Genomic DNA, 21,969 nt, shown 5'->3' with positions numbered 1-21,969 from the left:
TGGTTTGTTTCATGAATCAGAACATCATTCATGTGGCAGATAATACCCTCCAAGCCTTCTAGGATTGTTAACATCGCCCGCTGGAATATCTCTGGTGCTTATGCAATACCGAATGACAATCTGTTGAAACAGAATCGACCTAAGGGTGTGATAAAGGTAATTAACAGTTTAGATTCTTCGTCTAAAGGAAACTGCCAGAACCCAATTTCTGTGTCTAATTTGGTGACTATGGTGCTTTTTCCCAATTTGGCAAGGCTGTTGTCGACTGACGCCATAGGGTAAATCTCTCTACAGCTTTATTGAGTTGGACAAGGTCCTTATAAATCCTAATAGACCTGTTTGGTTTCCTTACTGGAACCATTCCAGAGCACCACCTAGTGGGTTTAGTTACTGTGGAGATAACTCCTTGGTTTAGCATGGCATTGATTTCCTTCTTCACCATTTCCAGGAATGGGTGTGGGACCTTTCCCAGTGTAAACAAACATACCAGTTCTGCCTCTTTGTTGAGAGTAATGTGATATTCTGTTTTTAATTTTCCTAAACCTTCAAATAATTTGGGGAGTTCAGCTGTAAAATTGCTGGGCTGTTTTTCTTGCCCCTTCATCTCTTCCACCCTGCATAACAGCTGTAAGGCTAAACAAGCTTTCTTACTGAGTAGTGAACAGGCTTGGTACTTTATAACATATAGGGTTTCCAGAACGATGGTAGTCCCGTGTGTTAAGGTTGTTTGTATTTCTCCTACAGCCTTTAATTGAATCCCTTCCAGCCCGTATAATTTCGCATTGGTTTTCCTAGGCCTTTTCTTCCTCAGCCATGGTGTGTTGTCAGACAGGACTGAAAATGCTGCTCCTGTCTCTATCTTGAAGTTGGTTTTATTTTTCCCAACTAAGATTCCTGCTTCCCAGCAATCTTTGTTTTTTTCTTGCACTTCCCCAAGGGAGTATTGATTGTTTGTTTCTCTTTTATTTCATCTATTTTTTTGCTAGTCTGCAGCATTTGTTTCCTGCTGTGACAGATCTGCTGAAAGTGCCTCCTTATCTTGAACCAGAAACATTCAGCTTTCCGGGCTGGGCAAATTTCCCACTGGTGCGTCTCCCGGCCACACCTACTGCAATTCCATGTTGCTGCCTGTAGGTGTCTTTCCAGCCTCTCAGGCTTTTTGGCACCATTATTCTTTCTGTTCTCCACAGACTCAACTGATTCTAGAATTTTTGAGGTTGGATTCCCTCAATTCCCCTGAACTTGTAATTGATTAAATTTTTGGACCTCTGCCTGCCTGCTCGACAGAATGGCTTTTTACAAAGTCAAATCCTCTTTTGGCTGAAGCTGGTCTGACAGTGCTTCATCTACGATGGCGACTACTATTGTGTCCAGAACCAGTTCTTCTCGCAAGCTCCCGCAGTTACAATCCTCAGCTATTTTATATAGATTATTAACGAATCAATCAATACTTCCATCATCTTTTTGGGTGCGTTTGTTGAATTTCGCTCTTTCCAAGACAGCATTCTTTCTGATCTTAAAGTATCCTTCCAAGGCTTTTATTACTTCTCCATATGGGTTTCCTTTTCATCATGCCCCAGGGTAGTTAAAATGTCATCTGCATTCTCTCCCATGGCATAATGTAAAACATTGACCTGTTCCCTATCTAGTCGTGCCTCTAGAACTGACGCAGAATGGTACCTGTCAAATCTTCTAATCCATCTCAGCCATGCCTCGGCCTGGCTGGGCCCTGCCGCTCACTCAAAGCTCTCTGGTAAGGGTACCAACTTTTCCATGCTTCTTTCCGATGTTTTCAAGATCTTCTGTCTTTACACTACAAAAGTTGTTTTTACCGCTACCACCATGAACTACAGTGTGCTGTTAATATTAAATGAGGATAGCAGACATTTGGTTAAACTAACAGGAGTTTATTTACAGGGGTCTTGTCTCTAAGGCAGCTACATTAACACTGAGCAACATGAGGTTCAGACTTGTGAAATCACATCCTGTGAAGATTCTTAAGATCTATAGACATAATCTACCCAACAACAGATTATGTACATTCTTCTTCTTCTTCTTCTTCTTTGGCCTCCTTGTCTCGAGAGACAATGGGTAAGCGCCTGGAGGTGGTCAGTGGTTTGTGGAGCAGCGCCTGGAGGTGGTCAGTGGTTTGTGGAGCAGCGCCTGGAGTGGCTATAAAGGCCAATTCTAGAGTGACAGACTCTTCCACAGGTGCTGCAGATAAAATTGGTTGTCGGGGCTGTTACACAGTTGGCTCTCCCCTTGCGCTTCTGTCTTTTTTCCTGCCAACTGCTAAGTCTCTTTGACTCGCCACACTTTAGCCCCGCCTTTATGGCTGCCCGCCAGCTCTGGCGATCGCTGGCAACTGGCTGCCACAACTTGTGATCAATGTCACAGGACTTCATGTCGCGTTTGCAGACGTCTTTAAAGCGGAGACATGGACGGCCGGTGGGTCTGATACCAGTGACGAGCTCGCTGTACAATGTGGCTTTGGGGATCCTGCCATCTTCTATGCGGCTCACATGGCCAAGCCATCTCAAGCGCCGCTGTCTCAGTAGGGTGTATATGCCGGGGATGTTGGCCGCCTCGAGGACTTCTGTGTTGGAGATACGGTCCTGCCACCGGATGCCAAGGATTCTCCAGAAACAGCGAAGATGGAATGAATTGAGATGTCACTCTTGACTGACATACGTTGTCCAGGCCTCACTGCCGCAGACCAAGGTACTGCTCTACGGTACATTATTCTACAGTCACAGAAATTTGTAGGATCCTGCAGCATGACCTGCAGCCGCTCGGCTTCAGTGGGAATCCGTGCCAGTTGCCCTCAAAGTGACTGCTGCACACAAATTTTTCTCCAGCGGCTCCTTCCAGGGATTCATCGGCGAGATATGCGGCATCTCGCAGTCTGTGACCCACAAGAGCATCAAAGAGGTGGCCATTGCCATTTTTCGATGTGTCAATGATTTAATCTACTTACCTGTGGACGCGGACAGCCAGGCAGCAAGGTCTGCGTCCTTTGTTGCAATTGCTGGCTTCCCTAGAGTGCAAGGGATGATTGACTGTACTCATGTGGCCATTAGAGCTCCCTGGGACCAGACTGCTCTATTTGTCAATCACAAAGGCTTCCACCCTTTAAACGTGCAATTGATTTGTGATCATAGGAGAAGAATCATGTATGTTTGCGTACGTTTCTTAGAGACCTGTCACGACTCCTACATTTTCAGGAACTCCCAGCTTCCAGCAGTTTTTGAGGAACCAGTCAAAGTGGACAGAAGGATCCTGGGTGACAAAGGCTACTCACTTTGTACATGATTGATGACACTAGTATGTCATCCTCAAAGCTCTGCTGAAGAGCAGTACAATGTCATTCACGCATCCACCATTGGCATGCTGAAAATGTGATTCCGCTGCCTTGACCGGTCTGGAGGGGGTCTTCGGTACACGCCACAGAGTGTGTCACAAATAATCGTTGTGTACAATGCCCTGCGCAACCTTACAATTTGACATGGCAACATTCTGCAGGTGGAGGAACAGGAGGAACACCAGTTCTCCTCAGGGAGAACCTCATTTATGCACGTTTCAGCCAACAATAAGACACAACATCAAGGAATGTTAGGAGGAGAAACAATTCTCCACAGAAATTCTCTTTTGCATGAGGTCTTATTCATCACTGCAATCTTAACGAAGCGTTGCTGCACTTTCATGTGATTGGCATTGGAAATCATCTATGGGCTACGATGAATGTGACTACACAACACTGCAAACAGCGTGAAGTTCTGACTGTCGAAGACAAAAGCAAGGCATGACAGTATTGGAAAAGGTTAATAATCATCAATAGAAAAACAGCCATCATTGAAGAGTGAAGACTCAAATGCCAATGAGATATGGACCCTTAACATTTCCTGAGATGCTTTGCAAACATCATTGTGTTCCTGCCATAGGCCTCCAAAAAACATCTTTACATCCATCTGTAACCAAGCAAAACATTACTGAGAGTGGACTAAATTTTGCATGAAATAAAAATGTACTAATAAATCTTTACTGTCGTCACAATTTGTAGAACACCTGTGTCACCTTCGTGATTGTCAGGCAAACCCCCCACCTGCCAAGACTGAGGCACGCATGATTTCACCACATGAACATTAAAACTTAAAATTGCAAGCCCCTGGCTGGAAAGACATTTGCATCGTACCAGACAGTGTTGAAACAAAGGAACCAGTCCCCGCCCCAATACACAGAAGAGACCTAGTCAAACCAGTCGGTCACATGACCACCTGCTGGCCAACTAGGGATTGGAAAAACAGAATTTGAAATCAGAATGCCATGTGCTCCTGGAACTGAAGCAAGAATGATCTCCTCTCCAGTCCTGTCTACCTGCTCCCATCTCCTTCCCACGGAACTGAATCTTGTGAAAATAACCTCAAAGAGAGAAAAGTTTCCTACGTGAACAAGGTTTAAGCAGAATACTAGGCTCCAATGAAACACAAGAATTATCTACAAAAGGACTATACCGTGAGCTCGAAGCACAGTAAGAAGATATTGCCTCAAACTATTCCACTTTATCTTTTATTCTCTTTTATGCTCTTTTATGCATGTGTATATCGCATGTGCATGCTAGCGTGAGCACGTCGTATATCCATAGGTGTGAACCACATTAGAGTTTAAGTAGGTTTAATAAATTTCACTTTTCTTCTTTAAACCAAAGAAAGCCTGTTTATGCTCATTTCTTTTCCTTATAATTGGAAAGCTATCAAGAATTCACAAAAGGGGAGCTCAAAACACATTGTGTTTAAAATTAAACCCTGTTACAATAAGATCAGGTGACAATAGTAACAGACCCCGAGACACCTTTCTCACCTATTTGTAACAGCGATCAAAACTTTTTCCATTTCTTTTTTCTGCCACTGTGTCTTGGTGTTACCCTGACATTAGCAGCTGAGGTGGAAGTAGTCTGCTCAGTGCGCTGCCCCGTTGTTGTGGATGACTGTGGCGGGCATTGTCTGGAGGAATGGAGCCTTGATGGCGCCATCCTATGGGGTCTGCAGCAATGGTGCTTGTGTATCCCCTGTGTGTTCACCTGCTGGATGTAAGAGGGTCAATGTTGGGGGAGGGACAAGACGTCGCTTTCCCTGGGGGTGTTCTGAGAGGAAGGCCCCAGGGTTGCTGGTACGCACTCTTCCTCCATCTGTGTGCACGATGGCACCTGCCTGTCTCCCTGAGGGGAAGGAGCACCTGGAGGGAGGTCCAGGTTCCTCGTCCCCCTCTCACATAGACTTTGCTGCATGGAGCCAACAGCAACAGCGATGGAGTACAGGTCAGATTGCATTTGGCTCGAGTGCTCAACCAGACTCACCATGGAGCTTGCCAGACTCTCGACTGAGGAAGCCATATGCTCAAATGCCTGGGACATGGCAAACATTATGGCTTGCATGGACTCCTCCATGGCACACGCAAAGCCACACATGACCTTAGGCATCTCCAACATATTTTTCACATGGCTTTGCTGCACATCCAGCAGACTTCTCATAGCAACAAATAGAGGATCACGATGAGCATGGGGCTGAGTAGGGGCTTGGTCCCCAGCAGTCCTCTTTTTGTCCTGGGACCCAGTTGGAACATGCTCCCTCAGCTGCTGGGATATGTCTGTGTCATGCACACCAGCTTGTGACCCAGATTCTAACCTTAAACCCCCCGCCCCCCACCACAAACCTTGTGGATGTATCTGCACTGGCGAAAATGAAAGAAAAGGCAGGTGACAGTGCACCCTCTTGGACATTGGCTTCTTCTTCCTTCCCAGAGCAGAATTCTTGAGCCATATGGCATTCTGCTCTCGAGTGCGGGCATCTGCAGTGGAGACACTTTAAGCATGTGCTTCAAATGAATTCACACAATTTCCTTTAGTTTCTACATATGGCTGCAAGAGCAGAGATGACACTTAATCCTTACGCCTTGTGGCTCCTGCCTCCCTCCTCTTTCCCCATCTCAGATGCCTCCTCCTCAGCCGTGGTCAGTAGCCTTATGTCAGGGACCCTTCCTCCCGTCTTAGCACGCTCTCTCTGTGTGTGGCTTCGTTCATCCTGAACCCGAGACACCACACTTGTCGTGTCTCCCACCCGCCCTCCTCCTCTAACCAAAAAAAAAGGACTCGGTGGGGTGTTTATAAGGTAAGGCTTTTTCTATTTCTCTGGTTTTATCATGATTGGTAAAAACTTTTCGTTCCTTTTTCATTTAACTAAGTTAAGCTTAAGATTAAAAATGGCAGGAGATCTCAGACCCGGGTCATGCTCCTCTTGCTCAATGTGGGAGCTCAGGGACAAGTCTGATGTCCCTGACTCCTTCACGTGCAGGAAGTGTGTCCAACTGCAGCTCTTGTTAGACCGCATGACGGCTCTCGAGCTGCGGATGGACTCACTTTGGAGCATGCGCGATGCTGAGGAGGTCGTGGATAGCACGTTTAGTGAATTGGTCACACCGCAGATTAGGATTGCTGAGGGAGAAAGGGAATGGGTGACCAAAAGGCAGAGAAAGAGCAGGAAGGCAGCGCAGGAGTCCCCTGCGGTCATCTCCCTCCAAAACAAGTATACCGTTTTGGATACTGTTGAGGGAGATGGCTCACCAGGGGAAGGCAGCAGTAGCCAGGTCCATGGCACCGTGGCTGGCTCTGCTGTTCAGAAGGGCGGGAAAAAGAGTGGAAGGGCTATAGTCGTAGGGGATTCGATTGTAAGGGGAGTAGATAGGCGGTTCTGTGGTCGAAAACGAGGCTCCCGAATGGTATGTTGCCTCCCAGGTGCACGGGTCAGGGATGTCTCAGATCGGCTGCAGAACATTCTAAAGGGGGAGGGTGAACAGCCAGTTGTCATTGTGCACATAGGCACCAATGATATAGGTAAAAAACGGGATGAGGTCCTACAAGCAGAGTTTAGGGAGTTAGGAGCCAAGTTAAAAAGCAGGACCTCAGAGGTAGTAATCTCAGGATTGCTACCAGTGCCACGTGATAGTCAGAGTAAAAATGAAAGAATAGTCAGGATGAATGCGTGGCTTGAGAGATGGTGCAGGAAGGAGGGGTTCAGATTTTTGGGACATTGGGACCGGTTCTGGGGGAGGTGGGACTATTACAAATTGGACGGTCTACACCTGGGCCGGAGTGGAACCAATGTCCTTGGGGGTGCTTTTGCTAACGCTGTTGGGGAGGGTTTAAACTAATGTGGCAGGGGGATGGGAACCAATTGAGGTCAGTTGACAGTAAGGAGGTAGTAACAAAAGCCTGTAAGGAACTAGATAATGAAGTCAGTGTGACTAAGGGGAAGAGCAGGCAGGGAGCAGATGATGAATATAAAGGGACTGGTGGTCTGAGGTGCATTTGTTTTAATGCAAGAAGTGTAGTAGGTAAGGCAGATGAACTTAGGGCTTGGATTAGTACCTGGGAGTATGATGTTATTGCTATTACTGAGACTTAGTTGAGGGAAGGGCATGATTGGCAACTAAATATCCCAGGATATCGATGCTTCAGGCGGGATAGAGAGGGAGGTAAAAGGGGTGGAGGAGTTGCATTACTGGTCAAAGAGGATATCACAGCTGTGCTGAAGGAGGGCACTATGGAGGACTCGAGCAGTGAGGCAATATGGACAGAACTCAGAAATAGGAAGGGTGCGGTAACAATGTTGGGGCTGTACTACAGGCCTCCCAACAGCGAGCGTGAGATAGAGGTACAAATATGTAAACAGATTATGGAAAGATGTAGGAGCAACAGGGTGGTGGTGATAGGAGATTTTAATTTTCCCAACATTGACTGGGATTCACTTAGTGTTAGAGGTCTAGATGGAGCAGAATTTGTAAGGAGCATCCAGGAGGGTTTTCTAGAGCAGTATGTAAATAGTCCAACTCGGGAAGGGGTCATACTGGACCTGGTGTTGGGGAATGAGCCCGGCCAGGTGGTTGAAGTTTCAGTAGGGGACTACTTTGGGAATAGCGATCACAATTCCGTAAGCTTTAAAATACTCATGGACGAGAGTGGTCCTAAAGGAAGAGTGCTAAATTGGGGGAAGGCCAACTATACCAAAATTCGGCAGGAGCTGGGGAATGTAGATTGGGAGCAGCTGTTTGAAGGTAAATCCACATGTGATATGTGGGAGGCTTTTAAAGTGAGGTTGATTAGCGTGCAGGAGAGACATGTTCCTGTGAAAATGAGGGATAGAAATGGCAAGATTAGGGAACCATGGATGACAGGTGAAATTGTGAGACTAGCTAAGAGGAAAAAGGAATCATACATAAGGTCTAGGCGGCTGATGAAAGACGAAGCTTTGAAAGAATATCGGGAATGTAGGACCAATCTTAAACGAGGAATTAAGAGGGCTAAAAGGGGTCATGAAATATCTTTAGCAAACAGGGTTAAAGAAAATCCCAAAGCCTTTTATTCATATATAAGGAGAAAGAGGGTAACTAGGGAAAGGATTGGCCCACTAAAGGACAAAGGAGGAATGTTATGCTTGGACTCAGAGAAAATGGGTGAGATTCTAAACGAGTACTTTGCATCGGTATTCACCGAGGAGAGGGACATGACGGATGTTGAGGCTAGGAACAGATGTTTGATTACTCTAGGTCAAGTCGGCATAAGGAGGGAGGAAGTGTTGGGTATTCTAAAGGGCATTAAGGTGGACAAGTCCCCAGGTCCGGATGGGATCTATCCCAGGTTACTGAGGGAAGCGAGAGAGGAAATAGCTGGGGCCTTAACAGATATCTTTGCAGCATCCTTAAACACGGGTGAGGTCCCGGAGGACTGGAGAATTGCTAATGTTGTCCCCTTGTTTAAGAAGGGTAGCAGGGATAATCCAGGTAATTATAGACCGGTGAGCCTGACGTCAGTGGTAGGGAAGCTGCTGGAGAAGATACTGAGGGATAGGATCTATTCCCATTTGGAAGAAAATGGGCTTATCAGTGATAGGCAACATGGTTTTGTGCAGGGAAGGTCATGTCTTACCAACTTAATAGAATTCTTTGAGGAAGTGACAAAGTTGATTGATGAGGGAAGGGCTGTCGATGTCATATACATGGACTTCAGTAAGGCGTTTGATAAGGTTCCCCATGGCAGGCTGATGGAGAAAGTGAAGGCGCTTGGGGTCCAAGGTGTACTAGCTAGATGGATAAAGAACTGGCTGGGCAACAGGAGACAGAGAGTAGCAGTAGAAGGGAGTTTCTCAAAATGGAGACGTGTGACCAGTGGTGTTCCACAGGGATCCGTGCTGGGACCACTGTTGTTTGTGATATACATAAATGATTTGGAGGAAAGTATAGATGGACTGATTAGCAAGTTTGCAGACGACACTAAGATTGGTGGAGTAGCAGATAGTGAAGGGGACTGTCAGAGAATACAGCAGAATATAGATAGATTGGAGAGTTGGGCAGAGAAATGGCAGATGGAGTTCAATCAGGGCAAATGCGAAGTGATGCATTTTGGAAGATCCAATTCAAGAGTGAACTATACAGTAAATGGAAAAGTCCTGGGGAAAATTGATGTCCAGAGAGATTTGGGTGTTCAGGTCCACTGTTCCCTGAAGGTGGCAACGCAGGTAAATAGAGTGGTCAAGAAGGCATACGGCATGCTTTCCTTCATCGGACGGGGTATTGAGTCCAAGAGTTGGCAGGTCATGTTACAGTTGTATAGGACTTTGGTTCGGCCACATTTGGAATACTGCGTACAGTTCTGGTCGCCACATTATCAAAAGGATGTGGATGCTTTGGAGAGGGTGCAGAGGAGGTTCACCAGGATGTTGCCTGGTATGGAGGGCGCTAGCTATGAAGAGAGGTTGAGTAGATTAGGATTATTTTCATTAGAAAGACGGAGGTTGAGGGGGGACCTGATTGAGGTGTACAAAATCATGAGAGGTATAGACAGGGTGGATAGCAAGAGGCTTTTTCCCAGAGTGGGGGATTCAATTACTAGAGGACACGAGTTCAAAGTGAAAGGGGAAAAGTTTAGGGGGGATATGCGTGGAAAGTTCTTTACGCAGAGGGTGGTGGGTGCCTGGAACGCGTTGCCAGCGGAGGTGGTAGATGCGGGCACGATGGCGTCTTTTAAGATGTATCTAGACAGATACATGAATGGGCAGGAAGAAAAGAGATACAGAACCTTAGAAAATAGGCAACATGTTTAGAGAGAGGATCTGGATCGGCGCAGGCTTGGAGGGCCGAAGGGCCTGTTCCTGTGCTGTAATTATCTTTGTTCTTTGTTCTTTGTTCAGACAGTGCAGACTTAATGACATGGCAAATGATGCATCAACATCACTCATTCTGCAGTTGCTTTAGCACGACACATCCAATCACATAAACAATGCCAATCTTCATATTGGCGCAATATCATTTTGCGAATGTCACCAAGGCTGCTCATGCATTCCACTACATTCCTTGCATTCCCTCTGCCTTAAAGATACAGAACCATAGAAGAAGACAGGATCACTATGCCTCGCTGATCTGAGCAAGCCATTGATGCGCTTGTGGTACTGCACCCATGTTCTACGAGTGACCCCCATGGTTCGAGACCTCCTCTGCTACCTCCATTCAGACCGCCTTGGTGATGCGGGAGGGTCTTCACATTCCATCTGCAGGAAAGAGGACCTCCCACCTTTCCCTGACGACCTGGAGGAAAACCTGCAGGGATGCATCACTGAATCATGGGGAGGGACGCTGCCTGCTGGCTGACATTTGATTCACTTTGACTGTAGGGAAAATAAATGATATGAAGTTGGTCATGACTTTCACAAAATAAGGGAGGCAACAACATTTTGATTTAAGTATAAGCTTCAATTTAAGTTAGTCTCAAGATACTTACATGAAAGGAAGGCTGCTGAACCTTGAGGCTGCAATCACAGAATGTTTTACATCTGTGGTGCTCGTGGAAGTAATGGGGGTTCCAGCAACGAAAGGCCGCCCCTGCTGCATGATCCCATGTGTCCCCCATGCCTGTTGCTGCATGGCGAATTTAAATACAAAATTGCATGGGGAACAGGATTTGCGGCGGAAGCAGAAGTTCCATCCCAAGACTCTGATAAGGAGGTTTTAATAAGACATATCGCTGAGCCAGAAATACAGGCTGAGAGAGGGCTATTCAGCAAAGAAGAAAGTCCTGCTTGAATACAATTATTAAACTACCTCAAGGTAGAGTTGGAAGGTGACCGTTGAAATTCCCTACCTGAGAGATTGTAACAGGATTTTTCACCATTGGACTGTGACTGGGATTTAACAACGAAGTCTGCAGCAAAGCATTTGTCCACCTAACATTTTCCAAGTTTGACTTCAGTGAACCAGGAGAAGAAAAAAAAACAGGCCTGCACCGTTTAAAATTTCCTCCAGGAAAAACAGACAAGGTTTCACAACTAACTCTTTTTAGAAATATGAGACCTAAATACATGCTATCTTTTAATCTCTATCTTTTCTTGTGTACGTAAGTGGGTGAAGTTGTGAATTTTTGAGGTTAATAAACATTTACTTTTCATTAAACCTATGAGAAAACCTGTCACGTTTCTGTTTATTGACCATGAAAATGCTCAAGGATAAAATACAATTCGAACAAAACACTGTCTGCAGTCAGTTGGGAGGTGAAATAGGGAAATCACCCTCTGTCATTTCCCACCTGTCTGTAACACACTGGAGTAATTTTTAAGCATGGATATGCCCATCAGGTTCTTGTCAGTGGGCTCCATTTGTGACATTAGCCAGTCTTTAAATCATTGATGCATAAAACAAGTGACAGAAACCTTGTGAGCCAGGGTTATCACTTTAATCGTTTTTCCCATAGAAAAGTGGTAAGAGCACAAGAGGGTGCAGCCTTTTTATAACTCTGGGGCCTGGGTTTATAAACTGCTTTCTGTGTCTTTATCCTTTTCAAACTCATGCTTTTTCCTTTGTCTAATGAATTGATTAATAATGCAAACATAGCTTTCAGTATATTTACATGTCACAGAAAAGATCCCAGATGGGAAATATTAACCAAAGCATTTTGTTGCAAAATATCAGAAAATGAAACATAATTTTGCTGCTAACTAGGCAACTTGGATAATATCTCCCACCTGAAAATGCTTGACTGATGGATTCATCTGCCAACTGATGGTATAAAAACTGATAACCCATCCATACTACACTGGTAAGAAGTCCAAAACAAGGACAGTAACATTCTTGGTGACTTTTCACACAGCTACCATGATAAACCTACCACCTGCTCTCTGCTGGTAAACATTCTCCACAATCATTTAAGGCTGCAAGCTGATGGCTAGTTCCTGCACCCTGAGTAAAACTCTGTGAAGCCAATTGAATCCATCACAATCCTACAGCCCCATCCCTAACACCTACCTTTCCACAGCCCAACTCAAATAATTATAGCTAGAAACCAAATCCGCAATTCAAAACATACGACTGTTAAAAAAGAACAAAGAATTCTGTAAACATGCACCTGATCTGGTGCACACTTCTGGCATTTTCTGCTTTCATTTCAGATTTCCAGCTTTTTTAATTTTGTTTTTCTGCATGTTATAAAATACCCAGGCAAGTTAAGCTGCACTTATCAAAACAATCATGATAAAAATTAAGTTCTGACTTATTTTAGCTTTATTAAGATTCCTTTAGTTCTGTCAGTTATCAAAATGAGGCAATCTGTGGCCTTTCCAGAGCTGTAATTTCAGTGGATGTATACTGGAAGGGCTAAAAATTAGGCTGAGACTTGGTGCTGGTCTTGCAATGAGATTCCAGGATGGCCTCTACTAGCCCCAAGCAAGACTGTCAGCACAAGAGAGGGTGGGACCAGAGGGAGGGACTTTATTTGTCAGGAGTTCCTGCACCTTTGCCCTCAGACGGATCAGATGTAAAGTTGACGGAGGTCCTTGTGCCAAGATGCAGATCATGCCACCAAACAACAGATTTGGGACCAACATGAGAGTCCAGGCTGAAGTTTTGGCCTGGACCCCTGAGGTAAAGGTCAGAATTTTTAAAAATGCAGCCCCTTCCAAAGGGGACCACTGGGATCACTGCAAATGCTTTTATGGAGGAGGGGTCATCCGGCACACTCCTGGAACCAGTAATTTGTGCCAGACTTGCCTACTTTTGGCATAAAGATGTGTGAAATGGTGAAGGTTCTGGGCAGGCATTTGTCACTTACATTGCAATGTGCTTCCCATGGATTTTTGCAGCCAGAGGGGGTGAGATTTAGCTCTGTCACTAGTGCACAATGGGCAAACTGTTTATAAACCCTGGACAATTTGGTTTCACTTGGAAAAGATAAGTGGTTGGAGTGTAAAATGGGCTGGTGATTCGCTATTGCGAAAATTTTGTGCTACCAGCAGAGTTAAATTTCACACACTATGAGTCTAAAAAAAAATTAACTAGAAGCTGAACCAAATACAATTGTTGTAAGTTTCATTGGTTGGCTGCAAAGCTTACGGGGAAGAAGCCAAACTACTGCGGTTTGCTTATTTTACTTTATTTTCGAAGTTGTTCAAATTGAGGAAGTCCCAGTAAGTGTTTTTGGAGTTAGAGTACTGCAGCTGTTTGAACCTGGGATATGGTTTCAAACTTCCAAGATTTTTCTGAACTTAGTTTCAGGCAAAATTGTTCCTTTCCTCTTTAGGGCACATCTACCTGCTTTAAATATTTTCCCTCCTATTTGGGTGCTGTAGTAGTGGTCATATTGCTATACCTCCAGAATTTTGTGACCTTGCAATAACAGACCTCCTCTTGGTGGCAGTGATTCAACTGGGATCCCGCCCCACATAATAAACGATCCCTGACCCAGGACTGGGGTTACAGTGGGGTCACAGTGGCAAGCAGAAGTCCTGCCCCACTGCTACCCAACTTTGAGAGTGAACAGGCTGTTTGATGCCAGTCTGTCTAGATACAGCAGCTTTGTTCTAAGAAATTAATTAAATTAATGGACCCAAGAAGGGCAGTGATATTTTATTTACAGGTCCGAATCAAACCATAAAAACAGTTTCTGATGTGGTCCAGCACCAAAAGCAAACAAACCATCACATGACCAAGAGACTACTGTTCACAGTTAGTCTACTTAAATATCTTAATTACCCAACTATTGAGAAAAATCTATTTAAATCTGTCTATTTCAATATCAAAGACAAACATATAATTGAACACCAACCCTGGGCTTCTCAGTTCGTTACTTTGAAATGCCCATTCCATAGAATTGTAAATGTGTACAACACAGAGAGAGGCCATTGAATCAATTGCATGTATTTTGACGTCTTCTGCCTGGCAGAAATGGAGTGGTAGTTGGAGTGGTAGTTGTTGTGATAGTGCATTTGTTAGAATGTTAAATATAATCATTTAAATATATGTTTATGCTAATATGTATGTCATCACAGGAAGCTATGCAAAATCACATGATTTCGTTCTCTTGCACAGTCAGCTAGCACATGTAAGCTGAAACAACAAGTCTTCATAGGAACATAGGAGCATAGGAGCAGGGATAGGCCATTCGACCCATCGAGCCTGCCCCACCATTAAATATGATCATGGCTGATCATCCACTTCAATGCCTTTTTCCCACAACCATATCCCCTTATACCATTTGTATTTAGAAATCTGTCAATCTCTGCTTTAAACATACTCAATGACTGAGCTTCCACAGCCCTCTGGGGTAGAGAATTCCAAAGATTCACAACCCTCTGAGTAAAGAAATTTCTCCTCATCTCTGTCAGAAGTAGCTTCCCCCTTATTTTGAAATTGTGTCCCCTGGTTCTAGACTCCCCAACCAGGGGAAACATCTTACTTGCATCTACCCTGTCTATCCCTTTAACTATTTTGTAGGTTTCAATGAGATCACCTCTCATTCTTCAAAACTCTAGAGAATACAGGCCCAGTTTCCCAAATCTCTCTTCATAGGACAGTCCCATCATCCTGGAAACAAGTCTGGTGAATCTTCGTTGCACTCCCTCTGCGGCAATAATATCCTTCCGAAGGTAAGCGGACCAAAACTGTACACAGTATTCCAAGTGCGGTGTAACCAAGGTTCTATACAATTGAAGCAAGACTTCACGACTCCTGTACTCAAATCCTCTTGTGATAAAGGCTAACATACCATTAATCTTCCTAATTGCTTGCTGCACCTGCATGTTAGCTTTCAGTGACTTATTGACAGGGACACCCAGGTCCCTCTGTACATCTACACTTTCTAATCTCTTACCATTTAAGAAATACTCTGCAAATTTGTTCCTCCTACCAAAGTGGATAACCTCACATTTTTCCACATTATAGTCCATCTGCCATGTTCTTGCCCACTCACTAAGTCTGTCCAAATCCGCTTGAAGCCGCTTTGCATCTTCCTCACAATACACATTCCCACCGAGCTTTGTGTCATCCGTGAACTTAAGAATACTATATTTGGTGCAAAATACAAATCATTGATATATATTGTGAATAGCTGGAGCTCTAGCACTAATCCCTGTGGTACCCCACTAGTCACAGCTGGCCAACGCAAGAATGACCTGTTTATACCTACTCTCTGCTTTTCGCCTGTTAACCAATCCTTAATCCATGCCAGTATATTACCTCTATCCCATGTGCTTTAATTTTGCTAACCAATCTCCTGTGAGGGACTTTATCAAACATCGAAACATAGAAAATAGGAGCAGGAGTAGGCCATTCGGCCCTTCGAGCCTGCTCCGCCATTCATTACAATCATGGTTGATCATCCAACTCAGTAACCTGTTCCTGCTTTCCCTCCATATCCTGATCCCTTTTGCCCCAACAGCTATATCTAACTCCTTCTTGAAAACATACAATGTTTTGGCCTCAACTGTTTTCTGTGGTAGCGAAATCCACAGGCTCACCACTCTCTGGGTGAAGTAATTTCTCCTCATCTCAGTCCTGAAAGGTTTACCCCGTATCCTTAGACTATGACCCCTGGTTCTGGACTCCCCCATCATCAGGAAAATCTTTCCTGCATCTACCCTGTCAAGTCCTGTTAGAATTTTATAGGTTTCTCTGAGATCCCCCCTCACTCTTCTGAACTCCAGTGAATATAATAAAAGCAAAATACTGCGGATGCTGGAAATCTGAAACAAAAACAAGAAATGCTGGAATCACTCAGCAGGTCTGGCAGCATCTGTGGAAAGAGAAGCAGAGTTAACGTTTTGGGTCACTGACCCGAAACGTTAACTCTGCTTCTCTTTCCACAGATGCTGCCAGACCTGCTGAGTGATTCCAGCATTTCTTGTTTTTGTTCCAGTGAATATAATCCTAACTGACTCAATCTCTCCTCATACATCAGTCCCGCCATCCCAGGAATCAGTCTGGTAAACCTTCGCTGCACTCTCTCTGTAGCAAGAACATCCTTCCTCAGATAAGGAGACCAGAACTGCACACAATATTTCAGGTGTGGCCTCACCAAGGCCCTGTATAATTGTAGCAAGACATTCCTGCTCCTGTAATCGAATCCTTTCGCTATGAAGGCCATCATACCATTTGCCTTTTTTACCACCTGTTGCACCTGCATGCTTACCTTCAGCGACTGGTGTATGAGAACACCCAGGTCTCGCTGCATATTCCCCTCTCTCAGTTTATAGCCGTTCAGATAATAATCTGCCTTCCTGTTTTTGCTGCCAAAGTGGATAACCTCACATTTATCCACATTATGCTGCATAACCTTCTGAAAATCCAAGTATACCACCTCCACTGACTCCCCTTTATCAATTCTGTTAGTAACATCCTCGAAAAACTCCAACAGGTTCGTCAAACATGATTTCCCATTCATAAATCCCTGTTGACTATGCCCAAATAGATCATTATTATCCAAGTGTCCATTTATCACATCCTTCAGAATAGATTCTAGCATTTTCCCAATGACTGATGTAAGGCTAACAAGTCTGTAATTCTCTGTTTTCTCTCTCCCTCCCTTCTTAAATAGTGGGGTGACATTTGCTACCTTTCAATCTGCAGGAACAGCTCCAGAATCTATAGAATTTTGGAAGATGATCACCAATGCATCCACTATCTCCATAGCTACCTCTTTCAACACTCTGGGATGTTGAATATCAGGTCCTGGGGACTTATCAGCCATCAGTCCCATTAATTTCTCCAGTACAACCTTCTTACTAATACTAATTTCCTTCAATTCCTCATTCCTTCAATCCCTTGAATCTCTAATTCTGGGAGATTTCTTGTATCTTCCTCAGTGAAAACAGACACAAAATAATAATTTTGCTTCTCTGCCTTTTCTCTATTCCCATTATAAATTCTCCTGACTCTGCCGATAATGGACCCACATTTGTCTTAGCCAAACGTTTCCTTTTTACGTACCTGTAGAAGCTTGTACAGTCCGTACAGTAGATGCTATAGTAAGGACAACAAATGTGATTTTGCAGAAACAGCTGTCAGAATTAATAATGGAGCTGGTGATTATATCAACAGCCATTGAAGCGTTTCAGAAAGAACTCTTGGGGAAAAAGAAAGGTCACACCGTCGATGCACTATTGGAAGATGGCAGGAAATACAAAGCCATTGTAGCTGGACAATGGCACCTGCAAGCACTAAGTGCAGTCAACAGTATCGGCATCGTAATCAGGTCAAAAAGAGCAGGCAAGTTGTGTGGTCAGGGCAGTCTCTCCCACTCACCACACAATTGCCCTGCATTTTAGGACCTGTGCAAGGTGTGTGGTGTAAAACGACACTGGGCCCGCCTATGCAGGAATTCTGGCTCCAAAGACACAACCAGACTTAATAGTCAGCCACAAGCTTAATTAGGTAGAATTTAGATATAATTAATACATTATACCTTTTAGAATTAAAGATTGAATAAATGGTCAGTTTTCAAGACTCACTGAAATTCCCTTTAAGGCCAGAGTTAAAAGTCCATGAATGTCCCTGTTACAATGGAATGTTACCTACAAAAAACAGATGCCACGTAAACCCAATTTAACCCAAAAAGACAAAAACAGTTACTGCAAAAATATAATTAAATATTTTTAAAGTATAAAACAGATTTTTAAAGTTAAGTCTTAGTGTTACTATAAAATTACAAACATTTTGAACAAATAAAAGTTCACAACTCCATGAGAAGGGAATTCTCAGCAAATAATTAATTGGGAATAAGTAGCTAATGGTATTACCATAATTGGGAATAAGTAGCTAATGATATTACCATATATGGATAACGAAAGCAGGAAAAACACGCACAGAAAGGTAACACCTACATCCCAAAAGATGAGTTAATAGATTAGAAACGTGAGAGTTTTGAATTGAAAAATCGGGGGTATCGAAATTCCTCATCAATGCTTCTCACAGTAAGAATGGCTGACTGCATGACAAGAGAATTCTGCTCTTAACCGAGAGTGTTTTGTTAAGCAGGGGGCTTACTCGGGGCATTTAAGGTAACAGTTTACTTTGAATTTTGAGAGGTATTCTAAGATATTTTGCTGTAACATTGTCAAGGTTGAACTTTTGGATTTGATTTTAGAAATAAGATTATGTTTTACATCTCTTAGTAATCTTTGATATTGTAGTATACTTATCCGCTTAAAAGTGTATTGCATGTTAAATTCTTTAATAAATACGTAAAAGTTAACTATTCGTCTTATGTAGCATTCTGTATACAACTACAAGAACCCCCTCTGTGTCTTTTTAAGTGGAGAGATACATATTGAAGAGAGTTTCCCAGACCCTTATAATATCTAGGATATTTATGACTTAGCCATAATTATTTTAAAAATAGGCTATCCAAAAGATGGTAATATTCACTGTTAGTTTTCTTTCTTTGAGGGAAAACTAGTTCAATACTTTGGATCCAAATAAGTGTCTGTAAGAGATTTTCTGATTTGAACTTAATTAAAGGAGATTCATAGGGAGGTACTCCTGATTTGGTTTAGTCCCTATAAGAGGTTAAAGTCATAAATCACTTCAAAGCAAACAGAAGACAGGCACAGCAACAGGGCAACAGCAGCAAGGAAAGAGCCAGAGACCTGTGTAAATGCAAGCCAATGCATGAGGTCCACAGTGAAACAGACCTGAGACAACTCAGAGAGAAGTAGTTCTCAGACGGAAGATGAACAAGCATTCCACATTGTGAACCTGACACATCACATTGTTGAAGTACAACAACTGGAAACTTTTGACGCTATTAACATCACATGCCCAAAGAAAGCTGGCAAGCATACAGTCAAGGTCAAGATTGACACTGGCGCAAGTGCAAATATTCTACCAGTGCAAATCCTCAAAGATGTGTACTGGAATCACTGGAAATCAATGATACAATTGGACAACTGTCAAGTTATCTGCATACAACGAGTCACCCATCGCTTGCGTTGGCACATTAACAATGCAATGCTGATTTGGCAAGTCGACATGGAAACCACAAACGTTCTACCTAATATGCATGAGAGGACCAGCAGTGGCAGGACTACCAGCGTGTAAGGACCTTAACATCATAATCACCCACAAGGTCATCAATGTACCCATTAAAGCAGAAGAGACCAAGGGTACCCGCATTGTAGGTCCATGACCTACAACAAATGTACCCGGACAGGTTCGACACCATAGGAAATTTCAAAGGCGATACTGTACTGCACCTCATAGAGGATGCAATTTCATCAATCGACCCTTCCAGAAAGTGCAATATGCACATACAAGAAAAACTTAAGCGCGGGTTAGATGACATGGAAGGAAATGGCATTATCCATCGTGTGCATCATCACACAGACTGGTGCAGCTCAATCACATCCATACTGAAGAAGGATGGAGCAATCAGGGTATGTCTAGATCCGAGGCAGCTAAAACTTTCCCTAAAGAGATGCCCCCACAAGATCCCAATATTTGAGGAATTGAACCCCAGGAGTAAAAGTACAGGAGTACGACTTCGATGTCTGCTACAACCCAGGTACCAACATGATCATCTCGGATACATTGAGCAGATTGCCTAACCCAAGCAAGAATGAAGAAGTTCCACTGGATCTACAAGTAGACAGCATGGACATCGAGGTGGAAGATGTGCTTAAATCGACTTATTGCATTTTGGTCAGCACAAATGTGACCAACTACAATCAGAAACAGTACATGACTCACAACTGTGACATTGTGGAGAGTCATCATAGAAGGTTGGCCTGACACAGTAAAAGAGGTGCCAGAAACCCTCAGATGCTTCTGGCCTTACAGAGATGAACTCAGTATCTTGAGAGGTGTCACCTTCAAGGGTAATCAAGTGATTGTGCCCAACGCTCTCCGACAGGACATCTTGTCACAACTTCACCAAGACCATATGGTCATAGAGCGAACAAGACAACTGGCAGGAGACACTGTTTATTGGCTAGGGATCAATGACATCAAAAGGTTAGTGAGGATGTGCGAGGCATGCCAAAGCCACCAGCCACAACAACATAAAGAACCTCTACACCCTCATGAGATTCCATCAGTCCCTTGGTCCAAAATCGCCACTGACCTATTTTCTTTTAATGGAGAAGACTTTATCGTAGTCACTGACTATTTATCCAAATTTCCAATTGTCAGATAGGTAAAAGACACTTCAAGTGCGATCATCACAGACGCATTAAGTGCTATATTCAGTCTATTCGGTGTACCTGAAGAAATTATTTCTGACAATGGGCCACAGTATACAGGCAAACCTTTCATGGATCTATGCACCAAATGGGGCGTAAACCATGTGACGTCCTCACCACACTACCCCAGTCCGCACAGTCAAAGCACTTATCCTAAAGTGTAGGGCAATGTAACAAGATCTTCATGTTGCCATGCTCCACCTCAGAGCTACACCTATGGATATGGGCTTGCCGTCACCAGCAGAGATCATGTTTGGCAGACAAATGCAGATGATTCTGCCAAGCTACCAGCTGTCCAAGTTCTCTGAGATGCAGGAGACACTGCTTGAAAAATAGGGGAGAATGAAGATGGTGCATGACCGACACACAGGGGCGGAACTACCTCAGTTAACATGTAGGACAACAGGTCAGGGTCATACATCCCACAATGAAAACATAGTTGGCTGCAGAGGTGTCCAGAGTGTGCGATGAGCCTAGGTCCTATGAGATTACAACATATAGCGGAGCGGTGTTGAGAAGAAACCAAAGCTAACTGAGAGAGGTGTGCAGTACTCCAATTGCACACGGCAGACTCGATAGAGCACACTCTGACAGTGGGGGTGTGACAGAACAACAGGATGTCAGCTAACGTATTGACAACATGCTTGCAAACCCAGGACAGCCAAGGGTGAAATCCATATCACCAGAAGGATCTACCATAACCCCCAGATCTGGAAGAGTTGTCAAACCACCAAAACGATATATGGACTTGTGAGCCTCTATATTTGTAAATTTCACTATCTCTATCCATGTGTAAATAATTTTGATGTTATCTAATTTTATATGTTTTTGCTTTTAGCATTTGAGACTTATTTTTGGAAAGAAAGGGGATGTTGTGTGATTGCCTTGAATAGTGATGTCCTTTTAAGATCTTAGTATGCTAATGAGCTAAGTACCAGGACATGGTCATGTGGCTACATGTCAGTCTTACTCTCTAACCATAACACCAAAAGGCAGGGGTCCTGTTAATAGATAGCTCTGCACTGTATACACTTATTACCTATTAATAAACCTGTTTGAGATCTTCAATCAGCTGAACTCAACACATCTCATTTATGTTGCATCAGACAACATAAAAAGCTACTCATTACAGGAGCCAACGGGTCGGGTGCTCGTGTCCAATAATTGCCTGTTGAGTTCATTACAGAGCTCATTAACAGGTTTGTCAGGAGCAAGGAGTTATTTTTAAAGTCTGGGAATTGGGAAAATGCTTAGGGTGGAACATGGCAGGGTTGTGAAGGTGTGAGCACTGTGGAGGGACATGAGGGCGATGGGGAGGGCTGATTAAATTTTAAAAGTGGCAGCAAAAAGAACTTAGCTGCCTCAGATGTGCCTCAGTGTGGATATTGCTGCAGCTGGAAGAGTTAACTGTTACATTGGAGAGTGC

This window comes from Heterodontus francisci, chromosome 3, assembly GCF_036365525.1.
Source record: "Heterodontus francisci isolate sHetFra1 chromosome 3, sHetFra1.hap1, whole genome shotgun sequence".
NCBI classification, from domain to species: domain Eukaryota; kingdom Metazoa; phylum Chordata; class Chondrichthyes; order Heterodontiformes; family Heterodontidae; genus Heterodontus; species Heterodontus francisci.
Note: the sequence above shows the minus strand (reverse complement) of the source record.